Source organism: Piliocolobus tephrosceles, chromosome 1 (genome assembly GCF_002776525.5).
Source record: "Piliocolobus tephrosceles isolate RC106 chromosome 1, ASM277652v3, whole genome shotgun sequence".
Classification (NCBI taxonomy): Eukaryota; Metazoa; Chordata; class Mammalia; order Primates; family Cercopithecidae; genus Piliocolobus; species Piliocolobus tephrosceles.
In genome coordinates, this window is record NC_045434.1 from 132379930 (window position 1) to 132404107 (window position 24178).

The 24178-nt window shown below is 41.7% G+C and overlaps 1 protein-coding gene across 12 annotated transcripts in view; it reads right to left on the bottom strand.

Annotated features, from left to right (window-relative positions):
- LRRC8D (leucine rich repeat containing 8 VRAC subunit D) overlaps positions 1 to 24178 on the bottom strand; it is a 138361-nt gene that overhangs the window by 108594 nt on the left and 5589 nt on the right. For 9 of the 12 annotated variants that reach the window (XR_002730833.2, XR_002730831.2, XM_023207845.2 and 6 more), the window contains exon 2: positions 6659 to 6803. The exons of 1 other annotated variant lie outside the window; for it this stretch is intronic. The gene's annotated coding sequence lies outside the window, so the exon portion shown is untranslated. Of the gene's footprint in view, positions 1 to 6658; positions 6804 to 7104; positions 7120 to 7215; positions 8180 to 24178 lie in introns of those variants that run through there. 2 more of the 12 variants (XM_023207876.1, XM_023207887.2) reach the window with 2 other exon arrangements.

A 24178-nucleotide genomic window follows, 5' to 3' on the forward strand; every position in this document is an offset into this window, starting at 1 on the left:
AGAGGATCAGGAAAAATAACTAATGGGTACTAGGTTTAATACCTCGGTGATAAAATAATCTGTATAACAAACCCCCATGACCCAAGTTTACCTTTGTAACAAACCTGCACTGGTCCCCGAAACTTAAAATAAAAGTTAAAAAATAAATAAATAAAACAGTGTATCAAAGGCCCAAGAACATACAATTACGTCAACTGGAACCAAACAGAGATCTCAGAAAGAGACCTCTAAATATATGCACTTACATCCTGGGGGGTAGCACCAAAACTCTGTGGAGAAAGAAGGTATTAGTTGGCAAATAGTGCTGGGAAACGTGGCTCACAATATGACCAGATTTTTTAAATAAAAATTGGATTAATACTTCGCATCTCAAATTCCAAATGGTTTAAAAACCCAAATGATAAGAGTAAACCTTTGAAATTAATAAAAGAAAATGAGGAGAGACAATATTGTGAGCCCAGAATAGGAGATGATTTCTTAACTGACTCAAAACGCACAGACCATAATAATAGTATAAAGTGATGAGATAACAACATTAAAACTAAAGATTTTATTGCTGCTATTACTGAAAGGCACCACAGACAAAGTTATTAGGAAAGTGACACACTAGAAGAAAATTACTCACAATGTCTAAAGACAAAGAGGAATTAATTTCTAGAATACACAAGAGATACTACAAAAATTCTCTCAAGAAGTTCTTACAAGAAAAAGGCAAGAGACTCAACAGAAAATAAAGGGCAGGCTAAAGACATAAAAAGACAATTCATGGAAAAGGAAAATTAAATTAAGTAAATGAAGACATGTTCAGCCTCACTAGCAATCAGAAAAAGGCAAAAATTAAACCATTAGGTATAATCAACATCTATCAGGTTGGCAACAATCAGGAAATTTGTTTTAAAAAAAAAAAGGCATTATGCAGTATTGGTGGAGATATAAAGTTGGCAACTATCTATGCAGTTCCCAGTAAAATTATGCAGTTCCTAGTATGCATATATCCTGTGATCCAGCAATATTGTTTGTGGTCAATACTGCCTCAAGAAACTCTCATGAAGGCCAATAAATTCCATATGCCTAGGTTCCTTAGAAAAAAACGAATACATACGACATGGAAGCCAAAAATATTCATAAAAAAGTTGACCCTTTCATGTCCCTAGTCATACTGTCTCCGTATTGTCTATAGTTTTAATTTAACCTTTGCTGAAAGGGTAGGTAAGACTAAACAAACCATGATCATTTCTTTACATAGGCTAGTTTAAGAACAAGGAAAGCACGATATACAGTGAGAGAAATGTTTCAGCATTGGAGACTGCACAAATCTGGATCTGAGTCCAGACCTTAGTTTGGAGTCTCTCCCTGCCTCAGTTTGTTCACATAAAACAAGATTATTGGCCGGGTACGGTGGCTCACGCCTATAACCCCAGTACGTTGGGAGGCCAGGCGGGCAGATTACGAAGTCAGGAGATCGAGACCATCCTGGCTAACACAGTGAAACCCCATCTCTACTACAAGTACAAAAAATTAGCCGGGTGTGGTGGCGGGCATCTGTAGTCCCAGCTACTGGGGAGGCTGAGGCAGGAGAATGGCATGAACCCAGGAGGCAGAGCTTGCAGTGAGCCAAGATCGCGCCACTGAACTCCAGCCTGGGTGACAAGAGTGAGATTCTGTCTCAGAAAAAAACAAAACAAAACAAAACAAAACAAAAAAAGTGTTATTACCCACTCTGCATAATACCAGGAGGATTAGAGATAATCAATGTCTATTTGTCAGTGCCTGAAAAATATGGTGTTCAATAGATAGGAAGTGATTTCTTTTAACTAAATAAAGGAACTTCATGAAATAACCCTATTAGATTTCCACACCCTGCTGAACCTATCTTAAGCAGAATGACTTATATTCATGTCATACAACACACACAGAAATCAGAGACTAATTCAATATGAATTCACACATCAGTTTTTCCCACTGCAGAACAGGGACAAATCCTATCTCCCTTTCCTTAAACTTGCCACAAATTGTAAAGGTTAAGATTGGGAAGCCTCTTTTAGCTTCTGGGAAATGAACATACGGCTGGTGGTGGTGGTGGTGGCTATGACTGTCATGATTCTGAAACTGGCCTCAGAGTCCTGACTCTACAAAAACAGGGAAGGGATATTCACAGAAGTAAGGTAGGGAAAATGCTCTTAAAGAGAATCCAGTAATCCATGACTAACTGTAAAGATCTCAAAGCTGACCATGAAAAACAATCAGCCCAGAAACAAGACCAGATCCAAAATCAGGGCTTAACACATCATCCATTTAATGTACAACAAAGAGGAAAAATTCCACCCGGGAATCTTTATAATCTGATGGCTTACATATTATACATCTTTCATCACCATTTCAGCATTTTCAGTCTGGAGCAGTTGTTTTGCTTTGGCCTCGATTCCCCACCTGTAGACTTCAGGGTATTGCAAGAGGTCTGTAGACTGAATCCCTATCTCATACACATATGCAATGCTATTTTACAAATACAGGAAGATGATGAAGTCATTACTTGCAATATATACTCAGCTGAGTGATATTAAATAACTCTCACGAAACATTTGCAATTATAAGAGATACGAAGTAAAACAGTGAACCAGTTAAGATTGTTGAAATCTTTTAATATTAAATAAAAGCTTCCTGATTTTTGTAAGTGTCAGGAGCCACTGCATTATAGTTTACAATTTGACTAAGAAGGTATTTTTTACTTTATAATATACATGAAGGGAAAAACAGTTTTGAAAAAATGAAATCTTAACTTGCATTTATTTATCTCCACTCCTAGTCCCCTCTTGGCCATTAACTTTTCCTTGGCATTTAACATCAAAGCTAGTTACTCTTTCATTTTTAGCCTTTCTGTTGGAAGAGATACACAGCTAGTTCACAAGCCACTGCAACTCACCAATAGACAGAAAAGGCAGTGCACTGTGTATTAAGGAACCACACATGTATCATTTCATTCCTCCCTTATAATAGAATGAGCTCTCATTTCCTCCGTTTTGCTCCTCCTTTACCTTCTTCTCTCCCTGAGGGTTTTGACCACAGTTTTACAGAGGGTAAGTTATAGGCCACTATGAATATTCCAATTATTGCAGAGAAAACAAATATTTTATCCAACACTTATGAAAAATGTACTCCAAATTTTAATTTGCAGTACAACAAATTAAACCACAATTTCACAGTTTAGTTAACGGTGCAACATTAAAACCATAACTAAAGAGAGCCTCAACTTTAAGTGCTACAAAGGTAAGGAAATAAACTTACTTGCATCTAAGGAATGTTACAAAAATATTTAATCTATAATTTAAAGTTACATGGGTTTGCTTACGTTGTTCTGTAATGTGAACCTCTCAGTGGATTACTGTGAGCTGGAATGAAAGCATAGGAGATGTGCACGGTGGCAGTAGTGGGGACTGGAGAGTCATATATATCATTTACTAATTAATTAATTTTCTGGGATATAAACTGCCCTAGGAGTAAGCCAGAAGAGGTTGTTTAATTCTAAAAAATTAAAATATGGTAATCTGATCACTTGGAAAGATACTTACTCACTAAAACCTGACAAAAGATACCTGTAAATTAAAATATACTACTAGAATTTTGGCAGCAGAATACAAATCACGTTGGTGCAAACACAGCTAAATCTAGTCACAGACACACAGGAAGTGTAAATTTCAAGTATGCAAAAAAAAAAAAAACTGCTTTAAAAATGAAAACAAACCTTGAGCTCTGGGCAGAGCCTGAGTGAAGAGGAATAACAAAAAACCTGGAGATTCAGTAAGGCAATCCAGCTTTCTTTTGGAATGGCAAAGGACCACCTGAATCAGCACTGCCACCTCTTCCTTAGGCAGCAGTTTTCCAGACTACAAAAGAGCCATGGATTACATCAAAGGACCCTTGTTCAGGTACCAACAACTCCATTTACTAATACGACCACTGACAAGTTACATCCCTTCAGCCTGTTTCCTCTCTCCATAAACTGGAGAAAACGAATCCTACTTCACCACATCACTGAAAGGAGCAAGAAGAGTTTACCTCTGTTGAAGGGAGTTAAAAAAAAAAAAAAAAAAAATCATATATACTGTGTAAATAGAAAATGACAATCTAACGGCCAGTTATGATTTCTGAGTTTAAATATCACTAGAATGGAAGGAGACTCTGTTCCTAAATGGGAGAGAGATTTTGAGGCTCACAAAAGCTGTTCTACTGTAACTTAGAGCATAGTGACAGATGCTAAAGAAAGTCCCCAAATAAATTAATAAACTGTGGGGGGGGGGGGGGGGCAAAGAACACACATAGGTATAAAAGTAGAGGCAGCAACTGGTACAGTGGCTCACGCCTGTAATCCCAGCACTTTGGGAGGCCCAGGCAGGTGGATCACGGCGTGAGAGTTTGAGATCAGCCTGACCAACATAGATAAACCCCATCAATACTAAAAATACAAAATTAGCTGGGCGTGGTGGCGTGTGCCTGTAATCCCAACTACTTGGGAGGTTGTGGCAGGAGAATCGCTTGAACCTGGGAGACGGAGGTTGCAGTGAGCCAAGATCACACCACTGCACTCCAGCCAGGGCAACAAGAGTGAAACTCCTCTGTCTCAAAAAAATAATAATAATAAATAAAATAAAATAAAAAATAAATAAAGTAGATGCAAAACACTATGGTTGTACAGGTCTTTCAAGAATCTCTCTTGACTGGCTGAGCGTGGTGGCTCACACCTGTAATCCCAGTATTCTGGGAGGCCAAGGTAGGCAGATCACTTGAGGTCAGGAGTTCGAGACCAGCCTGGCCAACATGGCAAAACCCTGTCTCTACTAAAAATACAAAAATTAGCTGGGTGTGGTGGCATGCACCTGTAATCTCAGCTGCTCGGGAGGCTGAGGCAGGAGAATCGCTTGAACCCAGGCAGCAGAGATTGCAGTGAGCCGAGATCACGTCACTGCACTCCAGCCTGGGTGACAGAATGAAAATCCATCTCAAAATAAAAAGAATCTCTCTGGATTACTTTCTCACTTTTCATGACGTATTTGGCAAGAAGAGGCATAAACACAGCCATTTCACAATTAAATTCAAACTTAAGAAGTCCATGTCTGTCTAGGAAGGATAAGTTTAATTGTTCAGTTTTCATAGTGCATTTTGGCTACGTAATGCCATGTACTTAATGAGTACATGTTTTGTACTCAAGCTGGTAAATTTGTACCACCCTGGTAAATTTTCCTTTCAAAGCAAACTTAATTATGTAGTAAATATGTTTTCTAAAATTTTCAGCATCAGAATGCTACAGTCAGCATGCCACGTCATGAATGTAAATTCTACACCTAACCCTGACTCCTTAGATGGCTTGGCTACCCAATAAAGTGAAAGCATGCAGTGTATGCGATACTGTGCTACACAGATTCACTTTTCCTCTGTGCTACAGGGAGAGACCTTCTTTGGCAGAGTCTCACTTTCCTCCCCTCTGGTCATATGCTCACATCCCTTCCTCGGAAATAAAAAGAAGATGCCACTGGCCTTAATAGAACTCAAACATTTAATTTGAGGCCATACAATGATCCCATCAAACTGATTCTTCTCAGCCATCCCACTCCCCTTAGTGTCCTCCCCAAGACTGGAGTTTCACCAGGTAGATAAACAGGTTGTAAAAGAAGGTTAGGCTTTCACTGAGGGGAGAAGTCAATCTGAGTTAGTCTGGAGAAAGTGGAGCTGCCAGGGAAATAAAGATGGAAAACGTCTGTAGCATAAAACCAACCCTAGCATTTTATTCTCCTTCTATGAACATTTGAGATGCAACACGAAGTGGATGTGAAATTAAAATCTACCTGGTGAATTTGAGAAAAGTCACTCTCAATTTTACTTTGATGACAAATGGAATTAATAAAGACGCCTGGCTCATATGTTAAAGTACCTTCTGTCTCGGCGAGGAAGCCTGGCTAAGAAACCACAGTGGAGTTAACAAGCCAGACAGCAGACTAAACACCTCAGAACTCGCTGCTGTGCCTCATTCCTGGTTCCTACCTTTCCGGTGTGTGTCTGCATCACTAATTCCCTCCGTTTGGCATGGCCTGGCTTTCCCAAAACAGAAACCAAGAAACCGGGGTCCTCTGTTTCAGTAGCTGAAGAGCTGATTTCTGAGCACGGACACTAAGATTCTTTTCTCCTGTCCACCTTACACTTCACCCACAACTCATCCTCCTCTTCCTCTTCCCTACGTCCCAACCCCTTACCCTCACACTACCCTGCCTCCCAGGACCTCAGACCAGCAAGGGAGGAACAAAGAGCTGCTGCTTCAAGCAGCAGCAGTCGGAGGAGAGGGTGGAGAGGGCAGGCAGCTGGGGGCTCCAGGAAGACTCCCGGGGCACTGGCAACCCCAGCGCAGCCCGGGGCAGCACAGTTTGGAAAGAACTCTAGTAGAGTCCTGGCAGGCGGGTCCGCAGTGCATGCCCAGGGCCTTCCCCCGGCCCGAACCCAGGGCCGGCAGCAGCCAGAGTTTGGCAGACACCCTGGGTGAGAAGCCAGTGGTGGGGGTCGGGCAAGTGAAGCTGCAGTACAGAGCTGGAGATGCAGAGCCCACAGTAGCAGCGCTCCGTGCCATGGACTTCCCCACCCGCGCCCTGGACCCAGACCCGGCCCCGCGCACCTGGACCAAGCAGCCACCCTGTTCCCTCAGGGCTCTCTCTGGGGACTCGGCTTGGGCGAGCTCCGGAGGCTGGAACCGCGGCGACGAGAGACTTCACTCCTCCATCCTGGGACCCGGCAGCACGTTATAGACAGCCGTGCACTTCCTGTTTGAAAACACAGGAGAGAGAAAGAGCGAAAGAGATCCGAGTGTCGGCAGCGGGGAGGAAGGAGCGCAGGGCGGCGGGGAGCCAGGACCAGGGGGCCACCGCTTGCATAACTGCCATGGTAGGCACCCAGCGCTCCCCTGGCCGCGGCGACCCCGCCGCACCGGCTGCCCGCGTGGTGCCGAGGTGGCGCGGCCTCGGCCCGGGCCCCCCCTGCCGGTGGCCTCGCTGCCAGCCGCCCGCCCGCTCACAGTCCTTCCGTTTGCAGCTGCTGCTTGGGTTCTCCCCTCCCCACAAGGACCTAGATCAAGGGACTCCACGCTTCCTCCGCCGGTGCCCAGAGTGGTTGGCCTTCTTTTTCCTCCTTTCTTCACCCCCCTACCCCCTACCCCTACCCCCAGAAAATAATCACCTCGGGGAAGGTGTAAAGACAAGACTGAGCCTTTGCAGGGGGGTGGGGGCTGGATTTATGCAAATTTTCAAAGTTAATAGCCACATCCCAGTATAGCCACTACAGCTCAGCAGCTGTGAGAGATTCAGGATGGGAAATTACTTGTCTTGTGCCTCGCTGGCTCAAAAGAGAAAGCGTGCACACAGCTGCCAACACTGAGCAGCCAGGAACTGCAGAACAACAGTAACAACAACAAAACTACATAGTATCCTCCCTTCCTCCTAGGATCTCTACCCAGATCAACCTTTCAACCTCATCCTCACAGTCTACCAACATTTACTTATACCACTTCCACATGGAGCATAATCGCATGGTGCATTCTTCCAGAAAATGATTCCGTAGTTCTCTGTGCTATGTAATCACCGAGAAGTTCCATAGTCCTGGGATTACATTCATTCATTTTGTTGAACTCTGACTTAAGTGGACTTGAGTATAGTGTTAAAAAGAGTACACAGATGGCTTAAGAATCTGCTGTATGCAGTGTGCCGGCTATGGTGATTCGCATTTGTAACCTGCCTGCCCTTACATGCACAGTCTACCAGGTTACAAAGCGCTTACAGGACTATCTCTGACAAATGGCTCCTTTTATCATCAAGTTGTTGGCATTCATGGTTCCATACTCAAAATGGAGAACAGAATACAAACAATAATTATTCTACATATAAAGCTCAGTTTTGACTGAAACAGAAAGGAACTGATAGATATTAAGCTCCTATTCAGTGCTAGACAACTTCACTTTTTAAACCCCTCTTGGCCTTAATATTTTCCAACAGATCTGCAAAAGCCCTATTCCCAAGTGAGGAAACGGTCAGAGAAATTAAGTAACTGTTCCCATGTCTCTGCTAGAGAGCGGTCAAATGGAGAACTGAATACAAGTCTTTCCTGATTATAAAATCTGCACCATTTCCCCTACACTGTGAATTCCTACAATGATAATGAATTCTTTTTTTTTTTTTTTTTTTTCTGTGACACAGCCTCGCTCTGACGCTCATGCTGGAGTTCAGTGGCGTGATCTCAGCTCACTGCAACCTCCGCCTCTCGGGTTCCAGTGATTCTCCTGCCTCAGCCTCCCAAGAAGCTGAAACTACAGGCACACGCTACCATGCCCAGATAACTTTTTTGTACTTTTAGTACAGATGAGGTTTCACAATGTTGGCCAGGATGGTCTCGATCTCCCGACCTCATGATCTGCCCGCCTCAGCCTCCCAAAGTGCTGGGATTACAGGCGTAAACCACCATGCCTGGCCAACGATCATGAATTCTAGGGGGAAAGTTCAGCACAGCAACCATCCTGTGATCCATCCCTTCCTCTCTGAATGATCCTGCTACTTACCAGCTATTGCTGTTGTGCTAGGCGGTTTCTTTAACCACCTGAACAATACATACCTTAATTTATCGGGCAGAGGACACTGGCTTTTTCCATTATCTACTGCTGGCTATCAGTCTTTTCAGAATTACTTGGTGGCAAAAGTTCAAAAGGTTCTAGAATGGCTACTCATATGCCAAGGTACAAAGTCTGTCCAGTTCAGAACCTAACGAGCTAACTAAAATTTGCTCCCTGCATTATTTTTTCCCTAACTGGGACTCTTTAAGAAAGTGGTAAATGCTGTTCACAAAAATACACACAGCTTCAAGTTGACATTCCCTCATTTTCTGTTCTCTTCTGCTTTAACACTTAGTTCACAATCACCTGTCAGTAGCATGCTGCTACGAGCTCCCGATGCAGGCCAAGAAACAGAACACAAATGAAAAGGTCATTAAGAGTCTTGTGCGCTCAAAAAAAAAAAAGGGGGGGGGGGGTCCTGACAATACTGAGGCCTCTAAGACAATGAACTATACCTCACCCACCCTTTTCTCTCCACCTCACAGGCTTGAATTGTAGCGCACTCAGATGACCATGGCCTTCAAGTACAAAGGCAGGGGATGGGAAGAAGACTGCAAGGACCAGCGAGATGCATTCCTGTCCATTAGGCACTCACAGTCTAATGAGGGCTTCTTACTAAAAGACTTCTCGAGGGATCTTAGCATCCTTTTAGGGTCTAGCTCTGTCCACCTTTTTCCTTCTCTCAGTCCTTTGCTTACCGCGGTCCTGGCAACTCTTCATCTCTTTTCACAAACTTAATACTTCTTCCCAAAGAGCCACCACATATTTCCCACAAAGAATTCAATGTGGTGAGTGGTGGTGTGAAGCAGGACATTTAGCTAGAAACTTCTCTCATTTAAAAAACCCTGTCAATTATTACCATGTTTTTAAGGACACAATCATGTTTTGAAATAACTTTTGGTATCCCTCCTTCATTGCTGTTACTCATTATCTAAGAGCCCAAAGGAAAACCTCTGAAGAAAAATATTTAAATTCTTAAGAAAAGGCAAAGGAAAACTTAAACCTGCAGAGCCTTTGTTTTTTATATTTGGGACTCATGAGATTAGACTATCTAACTTCTTAAAATCTCTCTTAGTTAGGAAAAATTCAAAGTCATTAATCTAGAAACAGTTAACAGCAGACTATTCCTATTTTGTCCAAGTACTGTACTGAGTGATAATTTAATGATATATAGGAAAGTTTGTATGGTTTAATAGGTAACAAAATACAGAAGAGCATTTGGTGGGAGACTAACAATGGTATTCACCTATGTTGCTATGTCCACGCCCAAATGTGTAATACTCTCCCCTCCAGAGCAGTGGCCAGCTGTGGGGGAAGGGCAGCCACATTTCTCTTTCTTAGGTTCCCTATAAACCCAAACCCTTCTCCTTATCAAACATATTTATTAACATTCACTCTGGAGGACTCCCAAAGTTTACAGTTTGGAGAATACAACACAGCCCCTGACATTTCCTAATCCTACCTACCATGAGGCCTGAACACCACCTCATACTTTCCCCGGGTCAGCTATTCGCCCGCTCCTTCTGTGTTTCATGGAGAAGCGTTTCTTTCTCATAGCCGCTGTTATGCTTTTGTGTGTGTGTGCGCGCATGTGTGTATATATACATTAAAATCACAACCTCATAAAAAGAAAAAATGCACTCTCAGGTAGGCACAAATGATGCTACAAAAGATTTTGGAAAAATGTGGAAGGTTTACTTTGAAAATCTCCACTCCCTAAGTACCATAATCCCCAGATGAAGAGAGCAACACTGTGAAAGCCATTTTAGAAGCTCCAAATTCAGTTTCAAGAAATAGCTTTTCTGAGGACTAATGGGTGTGGAGGAGGAGATGATAAACTCATCTCTAAAAAACAATGCTGCTTATCTTTCTTCATTTTAAAAAAGAAAGATCTTAGTTTGGTGGTTAAAAATGTTTGCCACAAGCAGTTCTCTGTGTGAATATCAGGATTCTTGGTGATTATTACACACGGATTTTGCAAACAAGAAAATAAAAAAATGACAAGCTGTCTGGTGACTGAAGAGATGCCCTCTTTGCACTATCAGTCTTCACAGCAGTGTCCCTACCTTGTCTTCACCTCTGGGGTAGCACATGCAACAGGATTTTCTGGGAAGGAGGTCTCTGGCACTCACATTCACCTCCTGGCCTCTGCAAAACCTGAACTGTGGCTTTCAAGGAAGCCTTTCTCAGAGCCAACTGGCTGGCCTGATTGGCATTTACCCATAGAGGGTTATTAGCCATCTTTAAGGAACCAGAGTGTCATTTCACATGACAAATGCAGCAAGGGGTTGCAAATCATCTTTAAAAAAAAAAAATATGCCTGTAAGATAGTTTCCTGGCTTTGAGCCAGCAATAAGGAAAGCACTACTTAAAGCACCCCACAGCATGACTTAGAAGATCCAGTCACAAGGCAGAAACATAGGGCCAGGGTGGCTACAGGCCTGAGCTGGTATCTCTCTTAAGCTCAGTGCTCCAATTTCCTCAGCTTCCAAACACACGCAATGAACCCACACGCCTTGCACAAAATTACTAACATTACATAGGACAAACCCTCACAGGCCCTGCCTCAATGAATTCTCAGAACTGCCTTCGCAGGGAGATATTATTATTGTTTTACAGAAGCAGCAGCGGGGCTCACAGATGTTAAGCGATATTCTCAAAGCCTTAAGTAATGGAGCGAAAACTCACCTGGGTCTGTTCTTCCTTCTTTTAATTGAATAGAAATGAGTGGGTGCATTTTGGCTGTGGATATATTATTCTGCACTACGTATCTTTTGCTCAGCAAAAAGTCCCACCTTAAAAACATAACTTGCAATGTTCTCTCTCACGTGCATCATACACCGTCATCACCTCGCCAGATTTTGGTACAGTGTAAAGGATAAACATGTATTCTGCAATAGGCCAACTGACTTTAAGCCATAGGAATGTAAGTAGATATAAATTAGGTAAAATATGCACTTGAGCCGCAGCTGGATATTATTCTATAAAATAGTAAGACAGATCCACTGATCAAACTGTGATAAACAAAATCTTAACACATTTTTCCAAGCTTCCTCTCTCATTCTTTAATTAGTATGCAAAAAATGCATGTAAAGTAGGACATGTTGGTTGATGTACTGGGATTTATTAAGCATAATACTGTGAAAGAAGGGTAAGATACCCCAAAATTCTGACTAAATACAAATACCTGTATAAAAGACTGTTCAAAATGTTCCCAGCACAGACTGCCAGGAATGAATGGCCTTGGGTTATTTAATGACTGCTGATTTTGATGTGTATTATGTAGACGAAATACTGTCCTATAATTCATTCTTCTTTGGAAAGCATGTTTTGTCTGTTAATCTTCTGTGGTAGTATCTGTTTCCTTATTTGAAACATTGTTTTAATTCTCTTTGGGCAATTTTATTTATCTTATTTTTATTTTTGAGACAGAGTCTCACTCTGTTGCCCGGGCTGGAGTGCAGTGGCACAGTCTCAGCTCACTGCAGCCTTGTTCTCCAGGGCTCAACCAATCCTCCCATCTTAGCCTCCCCAGTAGCTGGGACTACAGGGGCTCACCATATCCAGCTAATTTTTCTTTTTTTCTTTCTTTCTCTCTCTCTCTTTTTTTTTTTTTTTTTTTAAGGGACAGGGTTTCACCATGTTGCCCAGGCTGGTGTCAAACTCCTGGACTCAAATGATCCACCCACCTCGGTCTCCCAAAGCGCTGGGATTACAGGTGTGAGCCACCATGCCTGGTCTGGGCAATCTTGTTTTTTAAATAACATATTAAAAAGCCCAACAATGTAAAAGGGTTGGATCCTAGAAAGTCAAATAAACATAATGTTCATTATTAAGAAGTGCTCTTAAAAATGACTTTCAGAGTTCATAAGGAGTAAGTCACAGACATCATATCTTGAATACAATTCTCCATTATACATTATAGTGGAGTCTACACGAAGAAAAACAATTCCTGAATAATTTAAGGTTACAAAATTAGATACTTTAAATTTCATCTCCTTTACTTTGCCTGTAGTGGAATAGCCAAGGCAAATAGCACGAAAGAGAAACGGAGTACCTGAAAACTCCAGAAACTTTATTATGAACTTTCAATAGCTTGTTCATCAACTTTTTAACTAATCGTAGTTTAATAAATGCCAAGCACTTTACATGTATTAACTCAATTATTCCTGACAACAACTCTATGAGGTAGGAGTTATCATTACCTCCATATTACAGATGAGAAAACAGACATGGAGATGTTAAGTAATTTGCCCAAAGTCACTCTGCTAGTAAATACTAAACCTTCAGTAGCCTGGCTGACCAGAGTCTACTTTTAACCAACACATTTTCTTACCCATAAGACCCAATTGGATTGAGTTTGCTTTCCCTAGTGTGAAAGTTCATGAGGTACAGTGCCATAAATACAGCAGAAGAAAAGAAGTGGGGAGGAGTGGGGTGAGGGGCTCAGAGACTTTCCAGTTTGTAGCAAGAATGTAACCACTGGTCATAGGGGCACCAGGCTGAAAGCTTTAGGAAGTCAGGGATGCAGAGCCTGGGCCACATTGCTGAATAAACAAATATTAAGAAGAAAGGAAAGATATTTGCAGAATGAAAAAGCCAGGAGGAAGGGCTGCTTCCTCACCTTGACCAGAATCCTGGATTTCAAGGCTCCAGGATTGCCTGGATACAGCACAACTGAATTAGCAACTGAAAGGAATGCAGTGAACCCATGTACTTTGATCTTGGTAAAGCAGTTGATACAGTGTCCTGTAAAATCAGGATCCTAAATCAATTAAAACTTATGTTGTTCCAAGAACCACACAAGTTAAGCAGGCTAGAAAGGAAAACACTGGCTACATCTACCAGTATGATGAAGAAAAGAGCCACAAGGAGTGGAATTCAATCCATATTCAAAAGTAACTTAGAAATTACTCACGCTGTTTTAATCAAATTTGCACATAACATTAATTTGGGAGGTGTGAAGAGGGCAAATGAGGGCGAGCCAATTGACTTAGTTAAATTAGCAGAGAGGTAAAGAAAAACATGAGTTCAGTTTCATTTTTGTGTCCCCTTTAATTTGCAGGGAGTGGCTATGGATGTCCAATGGGTAGTAACCACCTCTAGACCTAAAATGCCAAGACTGAACTAAGTAAGCAATAGCAAATAGATACATGTTTAAAATGTTAAGACTTCAGGTCTGAACTTCACAGAGCATGATCCTATTATTCCATACACTATCAGTAAAGTTCCATGGGAAATAATATTCCTTTCAACAAGACTTCGCTAGGAAAACCCAAAGAAAAGCAGGGGCTCAAAGGCTGAGTTTAGGAGGTCAGATGAAAAAGTCAGTGGCGTATGTATAATCTGGCCCCACTACAAATATGCCGCACAGGCAGAAGGTCATGAGAATGGTTTGCAAACACATGGCAAGACAAAGAACAGCACAGAAGGGAGAGAGAAGCAAGCTAAAACTTGAACTAACATTATTTTTTTAAGCATAAATTATAATTTCTAATTTCTTTAATGTTGAGAAATAGCTTATCCCTTCGGTGGAACTATCTGTCCTCCCAGCAAAAATGTATTTTAAATGTTAGCAGTTGATTTAGAACTAACAAATGAGAGTAAGAGAGATCTGAAACATTTGAAAAAAACAAAATGACCTATATTCAGGCTGGGCCCTAGGAAATGTAAAAGTGAACATCATTGCATGCAGCTCCTGAGACTGAAGAACTGAGCACTATTAGCTCTGTAGCCAATGTGCAGGAAGAGGTTCTTGCCCAGATATGGGTTCTAAGTATATCCTAGCAGGCTTGTTTATGGGAGGAAAGCATATGTTTCTAGAAAATAAAAGGCTCTGAAAGGAAAGAGGGTCACTGAATAATTAAAACTTTCTAATATGTCGCCCTTACTACTCTCAATCATAATTTGTACAGTTATTTTTTAAGGTGAAGCCCTCAATATGTGAGCAATGCAGGCAAGGAATACCTTTGGGTATCTGCAGAATTAATGACAATAGTAACAGCAACAGCAGCTAACACCTGAGAGTTAACTATGTGCCAGGAACTGTTCTAAGTATTTTATATAAACTATCCTTACAACTAACCCTAGGAGGAAAATATTGTTGTATCTTCATTTTATAGAAAGTTAAATAACTTTCCCATGTTCCCATGGCTGGAAAGGCAGAGTAAAAACCTAGGCAGTAGACTCTAGAGCTCATGCTCTTCAAGAAATTGTCATTGAAGACAGGTAAAGCCCACAATAAAATCCCATATATTCCTCTGCCTTCTAAAAGAAACAGCAACAAAAACAGAGAAATCTAGCACAGAGGCATAAGGATTAGAGTCATCCCACACTGCAGATTTGAATAGGAAATATATGTGAAAAACTTCAGTCAAATGACAATGCTCTGAGAGATCACTGATTAATACTTACACAGGACAAAAAGCAAACCGTAGAACCTACACAGACAGATCTTCCACAAAGTTTGATGACTGGCCCCCTCCCATGGTTTAAAAAATCATCCATACAATGACAAACTCAAAATTAGCTTCAGCTTAGACCTTTCTCTAGAATGCCCCAATGCCCTCTAGAACCCTTCCCTCACCAGGCTGCCCGCAGAACCACCTGCAGGGCCTTCAAAACACACTTTCCCAGGCCCCTCCCCAGATGTGAACCATTGAAATCACAGAGGTGGAGGGGTGCTCCTGGAATCTGCACATTTAGGAAACTCCCAAGTAATCCTTAGATGCAGCCTAGTTGGCAAAAACCCGCTGCAGACACTCTACTTCTTCCTCCATGCTACCACCAGAATTGCTGAAGGCAGAGATCAAGGCAAAATTATTTCCCTTCTCAAGAACCTTCAATGGAATAACCTTTATTCAAAGGCAACCAAGTGAAGTCTAAATTCCTCAGCAGGACACTCTAGGCCCCTCTGTAATCTGTCCCAAACTACGTATCCAGCTGCTTTCCTCCTCCATCCCTCGGTCCATCCCAGCAGCATTCCCCAAACACATTCTGTACTTCTACATCTCCATGCTTTGCTGCTCCAATGTTCCCTCAGTTCTCCCATCAATTCTCTACCTGTCACCATCTTTGTCATCCTTCAAGGCCCTACTCAAGGTATTTTTTCCTTGTGAGACCACCCTGATCTTTCAGTCTCTTCTTCTGAGCAAATGTCCAAAAAATTTAGCTCTCACAAGAATTACAACATATACTGTAAACTGTGCTGAATTATACTAAACTGTTTACATGCAGGTCTTCTCTTCAAAGCAGGGGCATATCTTACTCATCTTTCATACTGTGGATGAGAAAGAGACCTAGGTCAAAGTTTAGCTCTCCCTGCTAGTTACTAGCACTGTAATCTTGAGTGGGTTATTTAAACACATTGAGCCTCAGTTTTGTAATCTTTGAAATGGAACACCAATGACACCAACTTTCATGGCTGATATAAAACATGAAAAGTGGCCCACTGTGGACCACCTGAAATGCACTAACATGATAGCTGTTGTTAATATGTAGTGTTAACTTTTGTTTCCCATCCCACTAGAGTGCATTGCAGACAACGTAAATGCTCAAAAAGCATTTGCTTTTACTCAGAAAAAGCATTTGTTTTCAATGCAATGATAAATGTTAAGTGATTTCTTAAAGTCCTTTCTCCTGACCCAATTTTGTTGTTATAAAGAAAATTTCATATTTCTATTCCTATTCTATTTGTACTCTCTTTTCTTTCCTTCAAAAATTAATGTTCAAAATTCTAATGAACAAGCCCTGTCAGTGTCCCTCCTACTCTAGCTTGGCTGTTTGCTTTGAACTACAGTAACTGCCTGCAGCCACAGTGTCGCTGCCCAGAGAATTGCCTGTTTCACCCTTACAACAAATAGCACTTTGTAGGCAAACTGGAAGAGAGCCCAAAGTAGGAGGGGGGAAAACCAAGGAAAAGGAATTTGGGCCAAAAACTGAGTTGACACCCACACTATCATTCACACTAGAATACAGGTAAGGAGAGAACAGGAAAGAAAAGGGGTTCAGATCAACACAAACCTTCCCCAACCACCTACCTCACCACCCACCCATGGAAAATGCATTCCAAGACTCACAAAGGACTTGCTGGTCAGCTCACTGCAAGACACACATGGCTATTGTTGTGAATAAAATACTGTCATATATAATAGCCTCTTATCCTCACCAAACCAATCCTATTGGATTGTCCCCTCCCCCATTTACAGGAGATGAAACCCAAGGTCACACAAGTCCACAGAAGAGAGTGCTGGGACTAGAACTCAAGTCTTTTAAGCTCCAAATCCTACGTCCTTCCCACTGCCTCTATATAGGTTGGAAAAAGCAATTTAAAAAGTGCTCTTAGAGGCTCACCAAATCTACCAGTTGTAAAGGTAAAGGTAAAACAAGATGGGTTTTGTGCTGTTAAAAACAATTCTGGTGCCAAGGATGCGGGTTGTCACAGCAACAAGGCTCCAACTACAGCGTTTGTAATGATCGGTCCAGCATTTTAGTATGGTGTTCCAGGAAGATCCTTTAGTCAGGTTTCTGTTCCTAGATGGAAACTGTCTCCATGATTTCATTTGCTCATTTGGTTTGGGGAGGCAGGATCAGGGAAGGAATATAATTTTCTTTCTTTTTTCAACCAAACTCTGATGCTGACTTTAAGACTGAGGTAATGTGGAAGGCAAAAGACGTTTCTAAAGCAAATTTGTGTTCGTCATTGTTGTAAGGGAGTTTAAGGGGCAACGAAGCAGTCCTAAAAAGCACAGATCCTGAAGCCACGGCAGCTTGGGTTCACATCACAGTTCTGCTACTTCCTGTAATGACCTTGGCTGCTCATGGTGATTGGGAGACTAGAGAACCCAGCCTTGGTTTCCTCTGCTACAAAACGGGGCTGTTGTCAGAAGCAAATGAGCTAATATATGTAAAGTGCTGCAAATAGTGCCTGGCACATGGTGAAGTGTTTCCCAGTCTTATTTCCAGATTAGTCACTAGGACTGGATTCTTTTTTAAGTGTATTTTATAAGAAGGTTAAAGAAGACTTCTTATACAACTTGTTAATGCATAATGCCCCAAACGAGCACAAAGATTATTTACAAGTTTCACTTCCTGAGAGGATCTTCCAGGATTTCCATCTGTAGAGTAGAGTCCCTAGAAGGCCAAGCAGTGGAATCTGAAGAATTTTTCTTTTTCCCAATAACAGTGCAAGAAAACCTAAACCCATTCTCTCAGTATTACAAATGGTTTCCATAAGGGGGAAAAAATCCATAAAGATCCTTACTGCATTAAAGTAACAAATAGAAGGGGACTTTTAAAATGCATTTATTCTAAAAAGCAACCAAACTATCAGAAATTTAAAGTTATACCAGTCTAGAAAGACACAGCTCAGATCATACAGGGATGACAGTCCTAGGATTGGAATAAAACCTGCAGATGGATCAAAAGATGTCCCCCCACCGCCAACCACCAGAAAATGCTGAAATTCCAGGAACAAAGTACTATATACTTAGGATGATTAAGAGCAAAATGCTTTTAAAAATCCTCTCAGACTAGGATTCTGCTAGTAGCAGAAATCTATTCAAATATTACTCTCTTCTCTTTCCAAGAGGCTGTATGTACAACAAATTACACAAACGATGTTGGATTTTCCCCAGAAAAGCAAATAAAACTAAAGACAGGAGCACTATTGGGGTCACAGTAAAGGTCTGAGGTCCTGTCCTGCACCAGGATACCCAGATGGTAGAGAGGGGCTAAAACCCAGTGGACAATGTCCTCCCAGCAGTGTGCCCTGACAGGGCAGACGCAGCCCCGCTGACACTGCTTCACACAAAGGGACCCTGGAGGCTGGCCCTTCAAAAGCAAAACAAACTGGTGTTCCAAACCATCTTTTTCCTAGGGACTGCTGTGCATACCCCCTCAAAGTCATAGTTGGGGTGGGGGAAAAAAGTGATGCTTTGCACTCTAACATAGCCATCTTTCCACAATGCAAACATTTTCCAGCTTTCTTGGTTTACTTTTTGCTATCAGCTGTTCTCTGGACTCCTCTTCTTTATCTCACTCCCTAGTCTTCTTTCTGACATAAACTATTTCCCTTCCTTTTCATTCCAATTCCCCTTTTGGAGAAGCCACAGTATACATCAACATGATACACTAGGAATTGCAAAATAATAGCACTCTTTGCACCTTGCCAATATAGATTCTGCACTATTTCTAAATATTGACATTTTTTCTTTCTCTTTCTTCCCCATTTACCCCAAATCAATTTTAATATATGAACAAATCTTCCCGTATCTCCTGGGGTAGATGATCTCTTTACTCAACTCCAAGTGGCTCTTACCCTTCCTTCTCTCTGTGTGTGTTCCCACCTGTCCTCTCCCCCTTTATATGCATATCTACCTGTTTCTCCCTAAACCTATTCCTCCTCAGGCCAGACAAACTGTTCAAATGCAATCACCCCAGATGTAATACGCCACATTTAAAGGTCAGAAATTTTTATTAAAAGTACGGGGCTTGGGGTTTGCTTTGCTCTGCTTTGTGTTTGGGGTTGGGGGAGAAAAGGATGAAATCAAGTTTCGCTTTATGTCCATTTAAGTTAATGTTTAAAAGTGTATTGTGGGCCAGGTGTGGTGACTCATGCCTATAATCCCAGCACTTTGGGAGGCTGAGGCAGGCAGATCACACGAGGTCAGGAGTCCAAGACCAGCCTGGCCAACATGGCGAAACCCCCTCTCTCCTAAAAATACAAAAATTAGCTGGGCGTGGTGGTGCACACCTGTAATCCCAGCTACTCAGGAGGTTGAGGTAGGAGAATCACTTGATCCCGAGAGGCAGAGGTTGTAGTGAGCCAAGATCACAGCACTGCACTCCAGCCTGGGCTACAGAGTGAGACTCCATCTCAAAAAAACAAAACAAAACAAAACAAAACCAAATCTGTATTGTGCTTTTTATTCAAACCCTATGCTTCCATTTATCTGGCCACGAAAGGGCTATCTCTAAGGGCCTAAAGAGGCTGTTTCCAGCTCACAAAGCTATTTTGTTTGGTTTATAGGAAGTTCTAAAATGTTGAATTAGCCAACCTTTAAAATCAGATTTCACACAATAATCCAGATTTCTGGCTTACAGTGAAAAATCAGAAAATCTGGCAACACCAGCCCACACGCGGCAACAATGCATTTCTGATGGGCCTCCCACTCCTGATGACCCCACCTGGAGGGCGAGTGCCTGCTGCCATAAATCATCTCTGAGGCATACTATTTGCTCAAGACCCCCAGGCTACTGCTAGTATCCAACTCTGATTAGCACAGAAATTACAGATCTAACTTCTGCTTGGTACAGAACTTAGCAGGTATAAATAAGTTATAAGGAAAATAATTTAGAACAGGTAAAAGATAAACTATTTTGGAATAGAAAAATATCTTAAGAGAGCTAAGTTGAAGAACAAGTGCATCTCTCCTCTCTCTGAGTGTGTGTTCGTAGGAAGGGGTTGTTTTGTGCAAGATACATAAAACTGCAGCCCGCTTCCCACTTTGTTCTTTATTACTGGCTAAATGTTAAGATAAGTAATACAATTGTTAAAGTAAAACTTGAACAGAATAAATTCACTCCTGTAAAGAGATTATACTTGAGTATAATGAAGCATAATTTTATTGTATTTAAAAAATAAAGGTACGAATGAAACAGCCTATGAATATGATGTAGATATATGGATATTTATTCATTCATTTACTTTGAGGATATAGTTTTTTTATTGAATATATTTATGGCATTTATTCAGCAAACATTTGTTATAGCAGTTTTTTCAGCTAAGACATAACACCTTAGCAAATATTAGGTATATCTTTACATGATATGTTTATGCACAGTAGTTATTGTGGGTGAGATTTAACTAGGAAGAAGGTGCTTAAGATGTACTTTACAAGTGGCATTCTATCATCAATATGGGTGACAAAAGAGAACAGGGCTAGAGAAAACACCAGAACAATTAAGTGATTTAAAGTTACCCTCTCAATTCCAGGATAAAATTTCATTCAAGTAGTTTTATCAATAGGCTGATACTTCTAAGACCAACTTGGGATGACAAGAGCATTGGCCTGGAAGCCTAAATGCTGGGATGCCACTACAGATCTACTCTTCTAACATGCAGCACAAACCAGAGGAGTTATCTGGTACCTTTACACCTCAAAACCTGATTCTCTTTTTCTTGTAACAGAAATATTACTAGGTATCATAGGTGTTATAAAATAAATACAAAGAAATGTGCAGAAATGAGAAAGGGAATAGTAGATAAGAGAATAGGTATATACTGAGGCCAGGCGCAGTGGCTCACGCCTGTAATCCCAGCACTTTGGAGGGCCGAGGCGGATGGATCATGAGGTCAGGAGATCGAGACCATCCTGCCTAACGGTGAAACTCCATCTCTACTAAAAATACAAAAAAAAATAATTAGCTGGGTGTGGTGGCGGGTGCCTGTAGTCCCAGTTACTTCGGAGGTTGAGGCAGGAGAATGGCGTGAACCCGGCAGGCGGAGCTCGCAGTGAGCTGAGATCGCGCCACTGCACTCTAGCCTGGGCAACAGAGTGAGACTCCATCTCAAAAAAAAAAAAAAAGAGAGAATAGGTATATATTACAAAATATTTAAAGGTCTGGTTTAAAATATAGAAGTCTAGTATAAAATGAGTCTGGTTTCAAATTCCATCTCTGCCACTTCTATGTGACGTTGTTGTAAATTACATAACCTCTCCAGCCTTATGACCTCATTTGTACAGTGGGAATAAGTCTACCTTTCACTCAGAATTGTTTTGAGGATAAATGAGAATGCATGTAAATTCCAGGGCATAGGTTTGGACAACCAATAAATGCCTAATAAATAGCTGTTATTATTAATAACTTTAAGTGTTCTATACATTGTCCAAGTACTTCTTAACCAGATAAGTTAAATATGAAAACAAAAAAGTAGCCATATCTGAGAATACACTGATTTTAAAAGCCTGTTCAGTAGAGTGCCACTGCAAGCATCAGGGGGACCATTTTTCCAAAAATTTTAATTTTCTAATATTTCTTAAAATTTGGTTGTAAGCAATCAGTGAAGAGAATTTTGACTGATGGCATTTTATACCCGGTCTGAAGAGTTCTGTCCTGTCTCTATAGTGCAAGAGATTTTGAGACACACCTTTCTGGCGGCCAATGACCATCAGAGAAAAAGGTGTCTTCTTGTACATCCTTTCTTCTCCTTGTTCTGTAGAACTCGTTGCAGTGCTGGCTATCTGTTGATGCTAAGATGTAGCAATGGGATTTATGTGTTGCTGAGGGAGTGAAGCTTTCTCTGGCATTATTCCTAACTATTACCAGCAAGCACAACAGGAAAGAAAAAAATGTTAAAAAAAAAAAAAATGCTTGTAATGGAACCTAACACCATTATTTATGAGCGTTCCCCAACAGCAGGTGTCAAGGGGTAGATACAGACCTCTTGAAAACCTCAGAGGAGTGGTAGTTCCCAGACTTTTGATTTCACGGGCCAGTAAAATGTCAAAAGAAAGATTATCAAAAAATTGCCAGCTTAAAACTGGACCTAGAAATGACACCAAAAAACCATCACCAGTCTTTTTTTTTTTTTTTTTTTTTTTTTTTTGAGACGGAGTCTCGCTCTGTCCCCGGGCTGGGGCTGGAGTGCAGTGGCCAGATCTCAGCTCACTGCAAACTCCGCCTCCCGGGTTTACGCCATTCTCCTGCCTCAGCCTCCGGAGTAGCTGGGATTACAGGCGCCCGCCACCTCGCCCGGCTAGCTTTTTTTTGTATTTTTTAGTAGAGATAGGGTTTCACAGTATTAGCCAGGATGGTCTCGATCTCCTGACCTCGTGATCCGCCCATCTCGGCCTCCCAAAGTGCTGGGATTACAGGCTTGAGCCACCGCGCCCGGCCCAACACCAGTCTTTCATAAACAAGCCAGCCCTCCAGTAGGAAGGACAACCCAAGATTAAACAAAACAAAAGCAAAACAAAACAAAAAAACAGACTCTTGTAATTGAATAAACTTAGCACTAAAGTTGAAACAGAAAAGCTTGTTGCATTGTCTTTACTCTTCTCATTTTTTCATGGGCTGGTGAAACTGTCATCAGGGACCCACTCTGGAAATGACTGCTCAAGGATGAACTGGGAGTTGGTCCCATCACCCAGCCAGCCCAGGGTGCACTATCTCATAGAGGAACCAAGGGCCATGGCGGACTATGTGCTGTTGGGGTCACTACGCCTTCCAAGAAGACTGACATATCCTTAAAGCTTCTCTTTTGTCTTAATAACCAATGATAGGCTCGCTGGCCACAAATGTTTCAAACCCATTTGAAGGTGTCTTCAGTCAGCACCCAGCCTTCGTGCACAACTACTAAGACGGTGGTTCTGAGCCGAGCTGCACATGAGAATTACTTGGAGGCAGGGTGGGCTCTTTTCAAAACTAAACTCCATATCCAGAGATTCTGATTCAATAGGCATGGGGAAGGGTCTGAATATATGTATTTTAAAAATACTCCCCAGACTGATTCTGATGCCAGCCAGGGTTGAAAAAAACCATATTTCTTGGCATTCATCCTGAATGTATATCTTGTAAAGCTTTAAGGTATAACTCTTCATTCATTCCTCTGGGTGACAAATACTAATAGAGGGTCTGCCATGTGCAAGGCACTAGAAAATCACTAGAGAACAAGAGAGAGAAATCCCTACCCTCACCACACTGACAGAGTGCTGGAGCGTGAAGACAAGGAGGCAACTAAAATAGCACACTCGGATTTATTAGAATAAAGTGAACTACCAAGGCTGCCTATGGCTCTATCCTTGTGGCTTCACAGGCCTCCATGCCATCTCCTCTCAGATGACTCTTTCCAGGTGCTAGAAATCCTAATATTTCTATCAGAGAAACAGATGAGCAAGGACCCTGTCCTCATGAAGCTTACATTCTAACAGCAATGTCCAAATATTCCAGGTATCATTACAATGGTCATTCCAGCTCGAGTGTCTTTCTGAAGGTTAGGTGCCCATGACTTTGGGGGAAAAAACACAGCGTGAAAACTCAATTAAGACTGTATTTTCCGTTTTGGTTTTTTTTTTCCAAAACCTTTTTTTTTTTATTTTTTGAGACAGAGTCTCACTCTGTCGCCCAGGCTGGAGTGCAATGGCATGATCTCAGCTCACTGAAAACTCCGCCGACCGAGTTGAAGTGATTCTCCTGCCCCAACCTCCAGAGTAGCTGGGATTACAGGCACCACCACCACATCCGGTTAATTTTTTATTTTTTAGTAGAGACGGGGTTTCACCATGTTGGCCAGGCTGGTCACAAATTCCTGACCTTAGGTGATCCGCCCACCTCAGCCTCCCAAACTGCTGGGAATACAGCCGTGAGCCACCGTGCCCAGCCCCAAAATCTTTTTGATGAAGCCTAGCATTTCATGGTTTTTGTTTTTCTGCAACAGCAAGTCAGGACAACAACATGAAGGTATTTTCAAAGCCCTTCCCTGAGTTTATCCAACAAAACACCATCCTATGAAAATTCTATAATTTCCCCTTAATACCC